At 38.5% G+C, this 12,111-nt stretch overlaps 18 non-coding genes across 18 annotated transcripts; all 18 read right to left on the bottom strand.

Annotated features, from left to right (window-relative positions):
- Nucleotides 1-137: 137 nt before the first annotated feature.
- On the bottom strand, nucleotides 138-251 carry LOC114436905 (U5 spliceosomal RNA). Its single transcript, XR_003670794.1, has one exon. It is a non-coding gene; the product is annotated as a U5 spliceosomal RNA (small nuclear RNA).
- Nucleotides 252-741: 490 nt separating this feature from the next.
- Nucleotides 742-854, bottom strand: LOC114436969 (U5 spliceosomal RNA). Its single transcript, XR_003670854.1, has one exon. It is a non-coding gene; the product is annotated as a U5 spliceosomal RNA (small nuclear RNA).
- A 530-nt stretch (nucleotides 855-1,384) lies between these two features.
- Nucleotides 1,385-1,497, bottom strand: LOC114436902 (U5 spliceosomal RNA). Its single transcript, XR_003670791.1, has one exon. It is a non-coding gene; the product is annotated as a U5 spliceosomal RNA (small nuclear RNA).
- A 638-nt stretch (nucleotides 1,498-2,135) lies between these two features.
- LOC114436868 (U5 spliceosomal RNA) lies at nucleotides 2,136-2,249 on the bottom strand. Its single transcript, XR_003670757.1, has one exon. It is a non-coding gene; the product is annotated as a U5 spliceosomal RNA (small nuclear RNA).
- A 529-nt stretch (nucleotides 2,250-2,778) lies between these two features.
- Nucleotides 2,779-2,891, bottom strand: LOC114436914 (U5 spliceosomal RNA). The gene has a single exon (XR_003670802.1). It is a non-coding gene; the product is annotated as a U5 spliceosomal RNA (small nuclear RNA).
- Nucleotides 2,892-3,530: 639 nt separating this feature from the next.
- LOC114436924 (U5 spliceosomal RNA) lies at nucleotides 3,531-3,644 on the bottom strand. The gene has a single exon (XR_003670811.1). It is a non-coding gene; the product is annotated as a U5 spliceosomal RNA (small nuclear RNA).
- Nucleotides 3,645-4,172: 528 nt separating this feature from the next.
- Nucleotides 4,173-4,285, bottom strand: LOC114436916 (U5 spliceosomal RNA). Its single transcript, XR_003670804.1, has one exon. It is a non-coding gene; the product is annotated as a U5 spliceosomal RNA (small nuclear RNA).
- A 530-nt stretch (nucleotides 4,286-4,815) lies between these two features.
- Nucleotides 4,816-4,928, bottom strand: LOC114436881 (U5 spliceosomal RNA). The gene has a single exon (XR_003670770.1). It is a non-coding gene; the product is annotated as a U5 spliceosomal RNA (small nuclear RNA).
- A 530-nt stretch (nucleotides 4,929-5,458) lies between these two features.
- On the bottom strand, nucleotides 5,459-5,571 carry LOC114436882 (U5 spliceosomal RNA). Its single transcript, XR_003670771.1, has one exon. It is a non-coding gene; the product is annotated as a U5 spliceosomal RNA (small nuclear RNA).
- Nucleotides 5,572-6,209: 638 nt separating this feature from the next.
- Nucleotides 6,210-6,324, bottom strand: LOC114436933 (U5 spliceosomal RNA). Its single transcript, XR_003670820.1, has one exon. It is a non-coding gene; the product is annotated as a U5 spliceosomal RNA (small nuclear RNA).
- A 528-nt stretch (nucleotides 6,325-6,852) lies between these two features.
- On the bottom strand, nucleotides 6,853-6,965 carry LOC114436883 (U5 spliceosomal RNA). The gene has a single exon (XR_003670772.1). It is a non-coding gene; the product is annotated as a U5 spliceosomal RNA (small nuclear RNA).
- A 639-nt stretch (nucleotides 6,966-7,604) lies between these two features.
- LOC114436908 (U5 spliceosomal RNA) lies at nucleotides 7,605-7,718 on the bottom strand. The gene has a single exon (XR_003670796.1). It is a non-coding gene; the product is annotated as a U5 spliceosomal RNA (small nuclear RNA).
- A 529-nt stretch (nucleotides 7,719-8,247) lies between these two features.
- On the bottom strand, nucleotides 8,248-8,360 carry LOC114436971 (U5 spliceosomal RNA). Its single transcript, XR_003670855.1, has one exon. It is a non-coding gene; the product is annotated as a U5 spliceosomal RNA (small nuclear RNA).
- A 639-nt stretch (nucleotides 8,361-8,999) lies between these two features.
- On the bottom strand, nucleotides 9,000-9,112 carry LOC114436972 (U5 spliceosomal RNA). Its single transcript, XR_003670856.1, has one exon. It is a non-coding gene; the product is annotated as a U5 spliceosomal RNA (small nuclear RNA).
- Nucleotides 9,113-9,642: 530 nt separating this feature from the next.
- On the bottom strand, nucleotides 9,643-9,755 carry LOC114436903 (U5 spliceosomal RNA). The gene has a single exon (XR_003670792.1). It is a non-coding gene; the product is annotated as a U5 spliceosomal RNA (small nuclear RNA).
- A 638-nt stretch (nucleotides 9,756-10,393) lies between these two features.
- LOC114436869 (U5 spliceosomal RNA) lies at nucleotides 10,394-10,507 on the bottom strand. Its single transcript, XR_003670758.1, has one exon. It is a non-coding gene; the product is annotated as a U5 spliceosomal RNA (small nuclear RNA).
- Nucleotides 10,508-11,036: 529 nt separating this feature from the next.
- LOC114436915 (U5 spliceosomal RNA) lies at nucleotides 11,037-11,149 on the bottom strand. Its single transcript, XR_003670803.1, has one exon. It is a non-coding gene; the product is annotated as a U5 spliceosomal RNA (small nuclear RNA).
- Nucleotides 11,150-11,788: 639 nt separating this feature from the next.
- On the bottom strand, nucleotides 11,789-11,901 carry LOC114436974 (U5 spliceosomal RNA). The gene has a single exon (XR_003670857.1). It is a non-coding gene; the product is annotated as a U5 spliceosomal RNA (small nuclear RNA).
- Nucleotides 11,902-12,111: the final 210 nt, after the last annotated feature.

Genomic DNA, 12,111 nt, shown 5'->3' on the forward strand with positions numbered 1-12,111 from the left:
GAACAACATCTGTGCACATCAGCACAGTGTTCGCATGTTCAGCAGCAGGGACAAAAAAAATGACAGGTAGGACCTCTTTCTGTGATACTAGACTATAAAAAAAACCAAGATCAACATTTTTCTTAAACCCATCAGAAACCCCACACAGATGCAGGGCATCAAAAATTGGAACAAACTCTTGTTGTTCCCCTCCACGGAAATCTTTAGTAAAAGGCGAAAGATTTATACGACATGAAGAGAAACAAGAGTGATGTTGTTTCTGCTGCCATCAAGAGGTCGGCCATTTTGGAAACAAGTACCTCACCTATGGTTAGAAACAAATGTCAAAATGTGTTGATGCTTTTAAAAAAATCTAACGATACAGAATATTGTGTAATATAGAATATTCTAGTGAAAAGTATTAGATGACATTTTGTAATAACATTCTCACTTTACTGTGTTTTTATAACTTGAAAGTGATGAGACGAATCATCATCTCTGACAGGTTGTCTCCCAGTAAATTGAGTGTCCATGTAATTGCAATATATGGAACAGGCCTCTAATATTGCCTGGTTCCTCAAAGCACACTGATGGGTCTGAACCACAAACACACTGACTGAATTGTGCTGAGATGGATCATGTGACCTGACAGAATCCAAAACAAATGCAAAGTAATCTTCCTCACAGATTGATTACTGCAGGGCATATCGACATGTGCTCTGAAGACCAGTCATGTTCTGTTTGTTCTTAAACCCATCAGAAACCCCACACAAATGCAGGGCATCAAAAATTGGAATAAACTCTTGTTGTTCCCCTCCACGGAAATCTTTAGTAAAAGGCGAAAGATTTATACGATATGAAGAGAAACAAGAGCGATATTGTTTCTGCTGCCATCAAGAGGTCGGCCATTTTGGAAACAAGTACCTCACCTATGGTTAGAAACAAATGTCCAAATGTGTTGATGCTTTTAAAAAAATCTAACGATACAGAATATTTTGTAATATAGAATATTCTAGTGATAAGTATTAGATGACATTTTGTAATAACATTCTCACTTTACTGTGTTTTTATAACTTGAAAGTGATGAGACGAATCATCATCTCTGACAGGTTGTCTCCCAGTAAATTGAGTGTCCATGTAAATGCAATATATGGAACAGGCCTCTAACATTGCCTGGTTCCTCAAAGCACACTGATGGGTCTGAACCACAAACACACTGACTGAATCCAGCTGCGATGGATCATGTGACCTGACAGAATCCAAAACAAATGCAAAGTAATCTTTGTGCAACATGACACAGTGTTCTCTCACCTACTGCAAATCCTCACAGATTGATTACTGCAGGGCATATCGACATGTGCTCTGAAGACCAGTCATGTTCTGTTTGTTCTTAAACCCATCAGAAACCCCACACAAATGCAGGGCATCAAAAACTGGAATAAACTCTTGTTGTTCCCCTCCACGGAAATCTTTAGTAAAAGGCGAAAGATTTATACGATATGAAGAGAAACAAGAGCGATATTGTTTCTGCTGCCATCAAGAGGTCGGCCATTTTGGAAACAAGTACCTCACCTATGGTTTAATGTGGGAGAAAATGTTCAAATGTGTGTTGTTTTCATTATTCATTCTATGAATGTGATACTTTATTGTGTTCATTGTAAATCTTTCACCACTAGATGTCACTAAAATGAAGTTTTGGATGAATGAACCCATACTCGGCCAACTGATGAAGTGCTTAGATACTGCTTCATTGCTTCATTTGCACATAACTAGTCATGGGCTAACCTCATCCAATCAGATTACTTTTAGCTGTCCTCACAGCAGCATAAAATATGCCCATATTTGCCAGCAGATCCTCTCAAATCAGTTATTGGTCTGAATCAAATTCTACACAACTGTGCTAAAAGAGTCAACATTTTCTAATTTACTACACACAGCCAGAGCAGCGTGCGCACCTTTAACAGCATGTTCAGATTACAGCTTTTAAGAGACTACAGAAAAGTCCACACAAATGCAGCTACTGAACAACATCTGTGCACATCAGCACAGTGTTCGCATGTTCAGCAGCAGGGACAAAAAAATGACAGGTAGGACATCTTTCTGTGATACTAGACTATAAAAAACCAAGATCAACATTTTTCTTAAACCCATCAGAAACCCCACACAGATGCAGGGCATCAAAAATTGGAACAAACTCTTGTTGTTCCCCTCCACGGAAATCTTTAGTAAAAGGCGAAAGATTTATACGATATGAAGAGAAACAAGAGTGATATTGTTTCTGTTGCCATGAAGAGGTCGGCTATTTTCGAAACAAGTACCTCACCTATGGTTAGAAACAAATGTCCAAATGTGTTGATGCTTTTAAAAAAATCTAACGATACAGAATATTTTGTAATATAGAATATTCTAGTGATAAGTATTAGATGACATTTTGTAATAACATTCTCACTTTACTGTGTTTTTATAACTTGAAAGTGATGAGACGAATCATCATCTCTGACAGGTTGTCTCCCAGTAAATTGAGCGTCCATGTAAATGCAATATATGGAACAGGCCTCTAACATTGCCTGGTTCCTCAAAGCACACTGATGGGTCTGAACCACAAACACACTGACTGAATCCAGCTGCGATGGATCATGTGACCTGACAGAATCCAAAACAAATGCAAAGTAATCTTTGTGCAACATGACACAGTGTTCTCTCACCTACTGTAAATCCTCACAGATTGATTACTGCAGGGCATATCGACATGTGCTCTGAAGACCAGTCATGTTCTGTTTGTTCTTAAACCCATCAGAAACCCCACACAAATGCAGGGCATCAAAAATTCGAATAAACTCTTGTTGTTCCCCTCCACGGAAATCTTTAGTAAAAGGCGAAAGATTTATACGATATGAAGAAAAACAAGAGCGATATTGTTTCTGCTGCCATCAAGAGGTCTGCCATTTTGGAAACAAGTACCTCACCTATGGTTTAATGTGGGAGAAAATGTTCAAATGTGTGTTGTTTTCAGTATTCATTCTATGAATGTGATACTTTACTGTGTTCATTGTAAATCTTTCACCACTAGAAGTCACTAAAATGAAGTTTTGGATGAATGAACCCATACTCGGCCAACTGATGAAGTGCTTCGATACTGCTTCATTGCTTCATTTGCACATAACTAGTCATGGGCTAACCTCATCCAATCAGATTACTTTTAGCTGTCCTCACAGCAGCATAAAATATGCCCATATTTGCCAGCAGATCCTCTCAAATCAGTTATTGGTCTGAACCAAATTCTACACAACTGTGCTAAAAGAGTCAACATTTTCTAATTTACTACACACAGCCAGAGCAGCGTGCGCACCTTTAACAGCATGTTCAGATTACAGCTTTTAAGAGCCTACAGAAAAGTCCACACAAATGCAGCTACTGAACAACATCTGTGCACATCAGCACAGTGTTCGCATATTCAGCAGCAGGGACAAAAAATGACAGGTAGGACCTCTTTCTGTGATACTAGACTATAAACAAACCCAAGATCAACATTTTTCTTAAACCCATCAGAAACCCCACACAGATGCAGGGCATCAAAAATTGGAACAAACTCTTGTTGTTCCCCTCCACGGAAATCTTTAGTAAAAGGCGAAAGATTTATACGATATGAAGAGAACCAAGAGTGATATTGTTTCTGCTGCTATCAAGAGGTCGGCCATTTTGGAAACAAGTACCTCACCTATGGTTAGAAACAAATGTCCAAATGTGTTGATGCTTTTAAAAAATCTAATGATACAGAATATTTTGTAATATAGAATATTCTAGTGATAAGTATTAGATGACATTTTGTAATAACATTCTCACTTTACTGTGTTTTTATAACTTGAAAGTGATGAGAAGAATCATCATCTCTGACAGGTTGTCTCCCAGTAAATTGAGTGTCCATGTAAATGCAATATATGGAACAGGCCTCTAACATTGCCTGGTTCCTCAAAGCACACTGATGGGTCTGAACCCCAAACACACTGACTGAATCCAGCTGCGACGGATCATGTGACCTGACAGAATCCAAAACAAATGCAAAGTAATCTTTGTGCAACATGACACAGTGTTCTCTCACCTACTGCAAATCCTCACAGATTGATTACTGCAGGGCATATCGACATGTGCTCTAAAGACCAGTCATGTTCTGTTTGTTCTTAAACCCGTCAGAAACCCCACACAGATGCAGGGCATCAAAAATTGGAATAAACTCTTGTTGTTCCCCTCCACGGAAATCTTTAGTAAAAGGCGAAAGATTTATACGATATGAAGAAAAACAAGAGCGATATTGTTTCTGCTGCCATCAAGAGGTCGGCCATTTTGGAAACAAGTACCTCACCTATGGTTAGAAACAAATGTCCAAATGTGTTGATGCTTTTAAAAAAATCTAACGATACAGAATATTTTGTAATATAGAATATTCTAGTGAAAAGTATTAGATGACATTTTGTAATAACATTCTCACTTTACTGTGTTTTTATAACTTGAAAGTGATGAGACGAATCATCATCTCTGACAGGTTGTCTCCCAGTAAATTGAGTGTCCATGTAATTGCAATATATGGAACAGGCCTCTAATATTGCCTGGTTCCTCAAAGCACACTGATGGGTCTGAACCCCAAACACACTGACTGAATCCAGCTGCGACGGATCATGTGACCTGACAGAATCCAAAACAAATGCAAAGTAATCTTTGTGCAACATGACACAGTGTTCTCTCACCTACTGCAAATCCTCACAGATTGATTAGTGCAGGGCATATCGACATGTGCTCTAAAGACCAGTCATGTTCTGTTTGTTCTTAAACCCGTCAGAAACCCCACACAGATGCAGGGCATCAAAAATTGGAATAAACTCTTGTTGTTCCCCTCCACGGAAATCTTTAGTAAAAGGCGAAAGATTTATACGATATGAAGAGAAACAAGAGCGATATTGTTTCTGCTGCCATCAAGAGGTCGGCCATTTTGGAAACAAGTACCTCACCTATGGTTAGAAACAAATGTCCAAATGTGTTGATGCTTTTAAAAAAATCTAACGATACAGAATATTTTGTAATATAGAATATTCTAGTGAAAAGTATTAGATGACATTTTGTAATAACATTCTCACTTTACTGTGTTTTTATAACTTGAAAGTGATGAGAAGAATCATCATCTCTGACAGGTTGTCTCCCAGTAAATTGAGTGTCCATGTAAATGCAATATATGGAAAAGGCCTCTAACATTGCCTGGTTCCTCAAAGCACACTGATGGGTCTGAACCCCAAACACACTGACTGAATCGTGCTGAGATGGATCATGTGACCTGACAGAATCCAAAACAAATGCAAAGTAATCTTTGTGCAACATGACACAGTGTTCTCTCACCTACTGCAAATCCTCACAGATTGATTACTGCAGGGCATATCGACATGTGCTCTAAAGACCAGTCATGTTCTGTTTGTTCTTAAACCCGTCAGAAACCCCACACAGATGCAGGGCATCAAAAATTGGAATAAACTCTTGTTGTTCCCCTCCACGGAAATCTTTAGTAAAAGGCGAAAGATTTATACGATATGAAGAGAAACAAGAGCGATATTGTTTCTGCTGCCATCAAGAGGTCTGCCATTTTGGAAACAAGTACCTCACCTATGGTTTAATGTGGGAGAAAATGTTCAAATGTGTGTTGTTTTCAGTATTCATTCTATGAATGTGATACTTTACTGTGTTCATTGTAAATCTTTCACCACTAGAAGTCACTAAAATGAAGTTTTGGATGAATGAACCCATACTCGGCCAACTGATGAAGTGCTTAGATACTGCTTCATTGCTTCATTTGCACATAACTAGTCATGGGCTAACCTCATCCAATCAGATTACTTTTAGCTGTCCTCACAGCAGCATAAAATATGCCCATATTTGCCAGCAGATCCTTTCAAATCAGTTATTGGTCTGAATCAAATTCTACACAACTGTGCTAAAAGAGTCAACATTTTCTAATTTACTACACACAGCCAGAGCAGCGTGCGCACCTTTAACAGCATGTTCAGATTACAGCTTTTAAGAGACTACAGAAAAGTCCACACAAATGCAGCTACTGAACAACATCTGTGCACATCAGCACAGTGTTCGCATGTTCAGCAGCAGGGACAAACAAATGACAGGTAGGACCTCTTTCTGTGATACTAGACTATAAAAAACCAAGATCAAAATTTTTCTTAAACCCATCAGAAACCCCACACAGATGCAGGGTATCAAAAATTGAAACAAACTCTTGTTGTTCCCCCCCACCGGAAATCTTTAGTAAAAGGCGAAAGATTTATACGATATGAAGAGAAACAAGAGCGATATTGTTTCTGCTGCCATCAAGAGGTCGGCCATTTTGGAAACAAGTACCTCACCTATGGTTAGAAACAAATGTCCAAATGTGTTGATGCTTTTAAAAAATCTAACGATACAGAATATTTTGTAATATAGAATATTCTAGTGAAAAGTATTAGATGACATTTTGTAATAACATTCTCACTTTACTGTGTTTTTATAACTTGAAAGTGATGAGACGAATCATCATCTCTGACAGGTTGTCTCCCAGTAAATTGAGTGTCCATGTAAATGCAATATATGGAACAGGCCTCTAATATTGCCTGGTTCCTCAAAGCACACTGATGGGTCTGAACCACAAACACACTGACTGAATCCTGCTGAGATGGATCATGTGACCTGACAGAATCCAAAACAAATGCAAAGTAATCTTTGTGCAACATGACACAGTGTTCTCTCACCTACTGCAAATCCTCACAGATTGATTACTGCAGGGCATATCGACATGTGCTCTAAAGACCAGTCATGTTCTGTTTGTTCTTAAACCCGTCAGAAACCCCACACAGATGCAGGGCATCAAAAATTGGAATAAACTCTTGTTGTTCCCCTCCACGGAAATCTTTAGTAAAAGGCGAAAGATTTATACGATATGAAGAGAAACAAGAGCGATATTGTTTCTGCTGCCATCAAGAGGTCTGCCATTTTGGAAACAAGTACCTCACCTATGGTTTAATGTGGGAGAAAATGTTCAAATGTGTGTTGTTTTCAGTATTCATTCTATGAATGTGATACTTTACTGTGTTCATTGTAAATCTTTCACCACTAGAAGTCACTAAAATGAAGTTTTGGATGAATGAACCCATACTCGGCCAACTGATGAAGTGCTTCGATACTGCTTCATTGCTTCATTTGCACATAACTAGTCATGGGCTAACCTCATCCAATCAGATTACTTTTAGCTGTCCTCACAGCAGCATAAAATATGCCCATATTTGCCAGCAGATCCTCTCAAATCAGTTATTGGTCTGAACCAAATTCTACACAACTGTGCTAAAAGAGTCAACATTTTCTAATTTACTACACACAGCCAGAGCAGCGTGCGCACCTTTAACAGCATGTTCAGATTACAGCTTTTAAGAGACTACAGAAAAGTCCACACAAATGCAGCTACTGAACAACATCTGTGCACATCAGCACAGTGTTCGCATGTTCAGCAGCAGGGACAAAAAAATGACAGGTAGGACCTCTTTCTGTGATACTAGACTATAAAAAAACCAAGATCAACATTTTTCTTAAACCCATCAGAAACCCCACACAGATGCAGGGCATCAAAAATTGGAACAAACTCTTGTTGTTCCCCTCCACGGAAATCTTTAGTAAAAGGCGAAAGATTTATACGACATGAAGAGAAACAAGAGTGATGTTGTTTCTGCTGCCATCAAGAGGTCGGCCATTTTGGAAACAAGTACCTCACCTATGGTTAGAAACAAATGTCCAAATGTGTTGATGCTTTTAAAAAAATCTAACGATACAGAATATTGTGTAATATAGAATATTCTAGTGAAAAGTATTAGATGACATTTTGTAATAACATTCTCACTTTACTGTGTTTTTATAACTTGAAAGTGATGAGACGAATCATCATCTCTGACAGGTTGTCTCCCAGTAAATTGAGTGTCCATGTAATTGCAATATATGGAACAGGCCTCTAATATTGCCTGGTTCCTCAAAGCACACTGATGGGTCTGAACCACAAACACACTGACTGAATCGTGCTGAGATGGATCATGTGACCTGACAGAATCCAAAACAAATGCAAAGTAATCTTTGTGCAACATGACACAGTGTTCTCTCACCTACTGCAAATCCTCACAGATTGATTACTGCAGGGCATATCGACATGTGCTCTGAAGACCAGTCATGTTCTGTTTGTTCTTAAACCCATCAGAAACCCCACACAAATGCAGGGCATCAAAAATTGGAATAAACTCTTGTTGTTCCCCTCCACGGAAATCTTTAGTAAAAGGCGAAAGATTTATACGATATGAAGAGAAACAAGAGCGATATTGTTTCTGCTGCCATCAAGAGGTCTGCCATTTTGGAAACAAGTACCTCACCTATGGTTTAATGTGGGAGAAAATGTTCAAATGTGTGTTGTTTTCAGTATTCATTCTATGAATGTGATACTTTACTGTGTTCATTGTAAATCTTTCACCACTAGAAGTCACTAAAATGAAGTTTTGGATGAATGAACCCATACTCGGCCAACTGATGAAGTGCTTCGATACTGCTTCATTGCTTCATTTGCACATAACTAGTCATGGGCTAACCTCATCCAATCAGATTACTTTTAGCTGTCCTCACAGCAGCATAAAATATGCCCATATTTGCCAGCAGATCCTCTCAAATCAGTTATTGGTCTGAACCAAATTCTACACAACTGTGCTAAAAGAGTCAACATTTTCTAATTTACTACACACAGCCAGAGCAGCGTGCGCACCTTTAACAGCATGTTCAGATTACAGCTTTTAAGAGACTACAGAAAAGTCCACACAAATGCAGCTACTGAACAACATCTGTGCACATCAGCACAGTGTTCGCATGTTCAGCAGCAGGGACAAAAAATGACAGGTAGGACCTCTTTCTGTGATACTAGAGTATAAACAAAACCAAGATCAACATTTTTCTTAAACCCATCAGAAACCCCACACAAATGCAGGGCATCAAAAATTGGAATAAACTCTTGTTGTTCCCCTCCACGGAAATCTTTAGTAAAAGGCGAAAGATTTATACGATATGAAGAGAAACAAGAGCGATATTGTTTCTGCTGCCATCAAGAGGTCGGCCATTTTGGAAACAAGTACCTCACCTATGGTTAGAAACAAATGTCCAAATGTGTTGATGCTTTTAAAAAAATCTAACGATACAGAATATTTTGTAATATAGAATATTCTAGTGAAAAGTATTAGATGACATTTTGTAATAACATTCTCACTTTACTGTGTTTTTATAACTTGAAAGTGATGAGACGAATCATCATCTCTGACAGGTTGTCTCCCAGTAAATTGAGTGTCCATGTAAATGCAATATATGGAACAGGCCTCTAACATTGCCTGGTTCCTCAAAGCACACTGATGGGTCTGAACCACAAACACACTGACTGAATCCAGCTGCGATGGATCATGTGACCTGACAGAATCCAAAACAAATGCAAAGTAATCTTTGTGCAACATGACACAGTGTTCTCTCACCTACTGCAAATCCTCACAGATTGATTACTGCAGGGCATATCGACATGTGCTCTGAAGACCAGTCATGTTCTGTTTGTTCTTAAACCCATCAGAAACCCCACACAAATGCAGGGCATCAAAAACTGGAATAAACTCTTGTTGTTCCCCTCCACGGAAATCTTTAGTAAAAGGCGAAAGATTTATACGATATGAAGAGAAACAAGAGCGATATTGTTTCTGCTGCCATCAAGAGGTCGGCCATTTTGGAAACAAGTACCTCACCTATGGTTTAATGTGGGAGAAAATGTTCAAATGTGTGTTGTTTTCATTATTCATTCTATGAATGTGATACTTTATTGTGTTCATTGTAAATCTTTCACCACTAGATGTCACTAAAATGAAGTTTTGGATGAATGAACCCATACTCGGCCAACTGATGAAGTGCTTAGATACTGCTTCATTGCTTCATTTGCACATAACTAGTCATGGGCTAACCTCATCCAATCAGATTACTTTTAGCTGTCCTCACAGCAGCATAAAATATGCCCATATTTGCCAGCAGATCCTCTCAAATCAGTTATTGGTCTGAATCAAATTCTACACAACTGTGCTAAAAGAGTCAACATTTTCTAATTTACTACACACAGCCAGAGCAGCGTGCGCACCTTTAACAGCATGTTCAGATTACAGCTTTTAAGAGACTACAGAAAAGTCCACACAAATGCAGCTACTGAACAACATCTGTGCACATCAGCACAGTGTTCGCATGTTCAGCAGCAGGGACAAAAAAATGACAGGTAGGACATCTTTCTGTGATACTAGACTATAAAAAACCAAGATCAACATTTTTCTTAAACCCATCAGAAACCCCACACAGATGCAGGGCATCAAAAATTGGAACAAACTCTTGTTGTTCCCCTCCACGGAAATCTTTAGTAAAAGGCGAAAGATTTATACGATATGAAGAGAAACAAGAGTGATATTGTTTCTGTTGCCATGAAGAGGTCGGCTATTTTCGAAACAAGTACCTCACCTATGGTTAGAAACAAATGTCCAAATGTGTTGATGCTTTTAAAAAAATCTAACGATACAGAATATTTTGTAATATAGAATATTCTAGTGATAAGTATTAGATGACATTTTGTAATAACATTCTCACTTTACTGTGTTTTTATAACTTGAAAGTGATGAGACGAATCATCATCTCTGACAGGTTGTCTCCCAGTAAATTGAGTGTCCATGTAAATGCAATATATGGAACAGGCCTCTAACATTGCCTGGTTCCTCAAAGCACACTGATGGGTCTGAACCACAAACACACTGACTGAATCCAGCTGCGATGGATCATGTGACCTGACAGAATCCAAAACAAATGCAAAGTAATCTTTGTGCAACATGACACAGTGTTCTCTCACCTACTGTAAATCCTCACAGATTGATTACTGCAGGGCATATCGACATGTGCTCTGAAGACCAGTCATGTTCTGTTTGTTCTTAAACCCATCAGAAACCCCACACAAATGCAGGGCATCAAAAATTCGAATAAACTCTTGTTGTTCCCCTCCACGGAAATCTTTAGTAAAAGGCGAAAGATTTATACGATATGAAGAAAAACAAGAGCGATATTGTTTCTGCTGCCATCAAGAGGTCTGCCATTTTGGAAACAAGTACCTCACCTATGGTTTAATGTGGGAGAAAATGTTCAAATGTGTGTTGTTTTCAGTATTCATTCTATGAATGTGATACTTTACTGTGTTCATTGTAAATCTTTCACCACTAGAAGTCACTAAAATGAAGTTTTGGATGAATGAACCCATACTCGGCCAACTGATGAAGTGCTTCGATACTGCTTCATTGCTTCATTTGCACATAACTAGTCATGGGCTAACCTCATCCAATCAGATTACTTTTAGCTGTCCTCACAGCAGCATAAAATATGCCCATATTTGCCAGCAGATCCTCTCAAATCAGTTATTGGTCTGAACCAAATTCTACACAACTGTGCTAAAAGAGTCAACATTTTCTAATTTACTACACACAGCCAGAGCAGCGTGCGCACCTTTAACAGCATGTTCAGATTACAGCTTTTAAGAGACTACAGAAAAGTCCACACAAATGCAGCTACTGAACAACATCTGTGCACATCAGCACAGTGTTCGCATGTTCAGCAGCAGGGACAAAAAATGACAGGTAGGACCTCTTTCTGTGATACTAGACTATAAACAAAACCAAGATCAACATTTTTCTTAAACCCATCAGAAACCCCACACAAATGCAGGGCATCAAAAATTGGAATAAACTCTTGTTGTTCCCCTCCACGGAAATCTTTAGTAAAAGGCGAAAGATTTATACGATATGAAGAGAAACAAGAGCGATATTGTTTCTGCTGCCATCAAGAGGTCGGCCATTTTGGAAACAAGTACCTCACCTATGGTTAGAAACAAATGTCCAAATGTGTTGATGCTTTTAAAAAAATCTAACAATACAGAATATTTTGTAATATAGAATATTCTAGTGAAAAGTATTAGATGACATTTTGTAATAACATTCTCACTTTACTGTGTTTTTATAACTTGAAAGTGAT

This window comes from Parambassis ranga, chromosome 5 (genome assembly GCF_900634625.1).
Source record: "Parambassis ranga chromosome 5, fParRan2.1, whole genome shotgun sequence".
NCBI lineage: Eukaryota > Metazoa > Chordata > Actinopteri > Ambassidae > Parambassis > Parambassis ranga.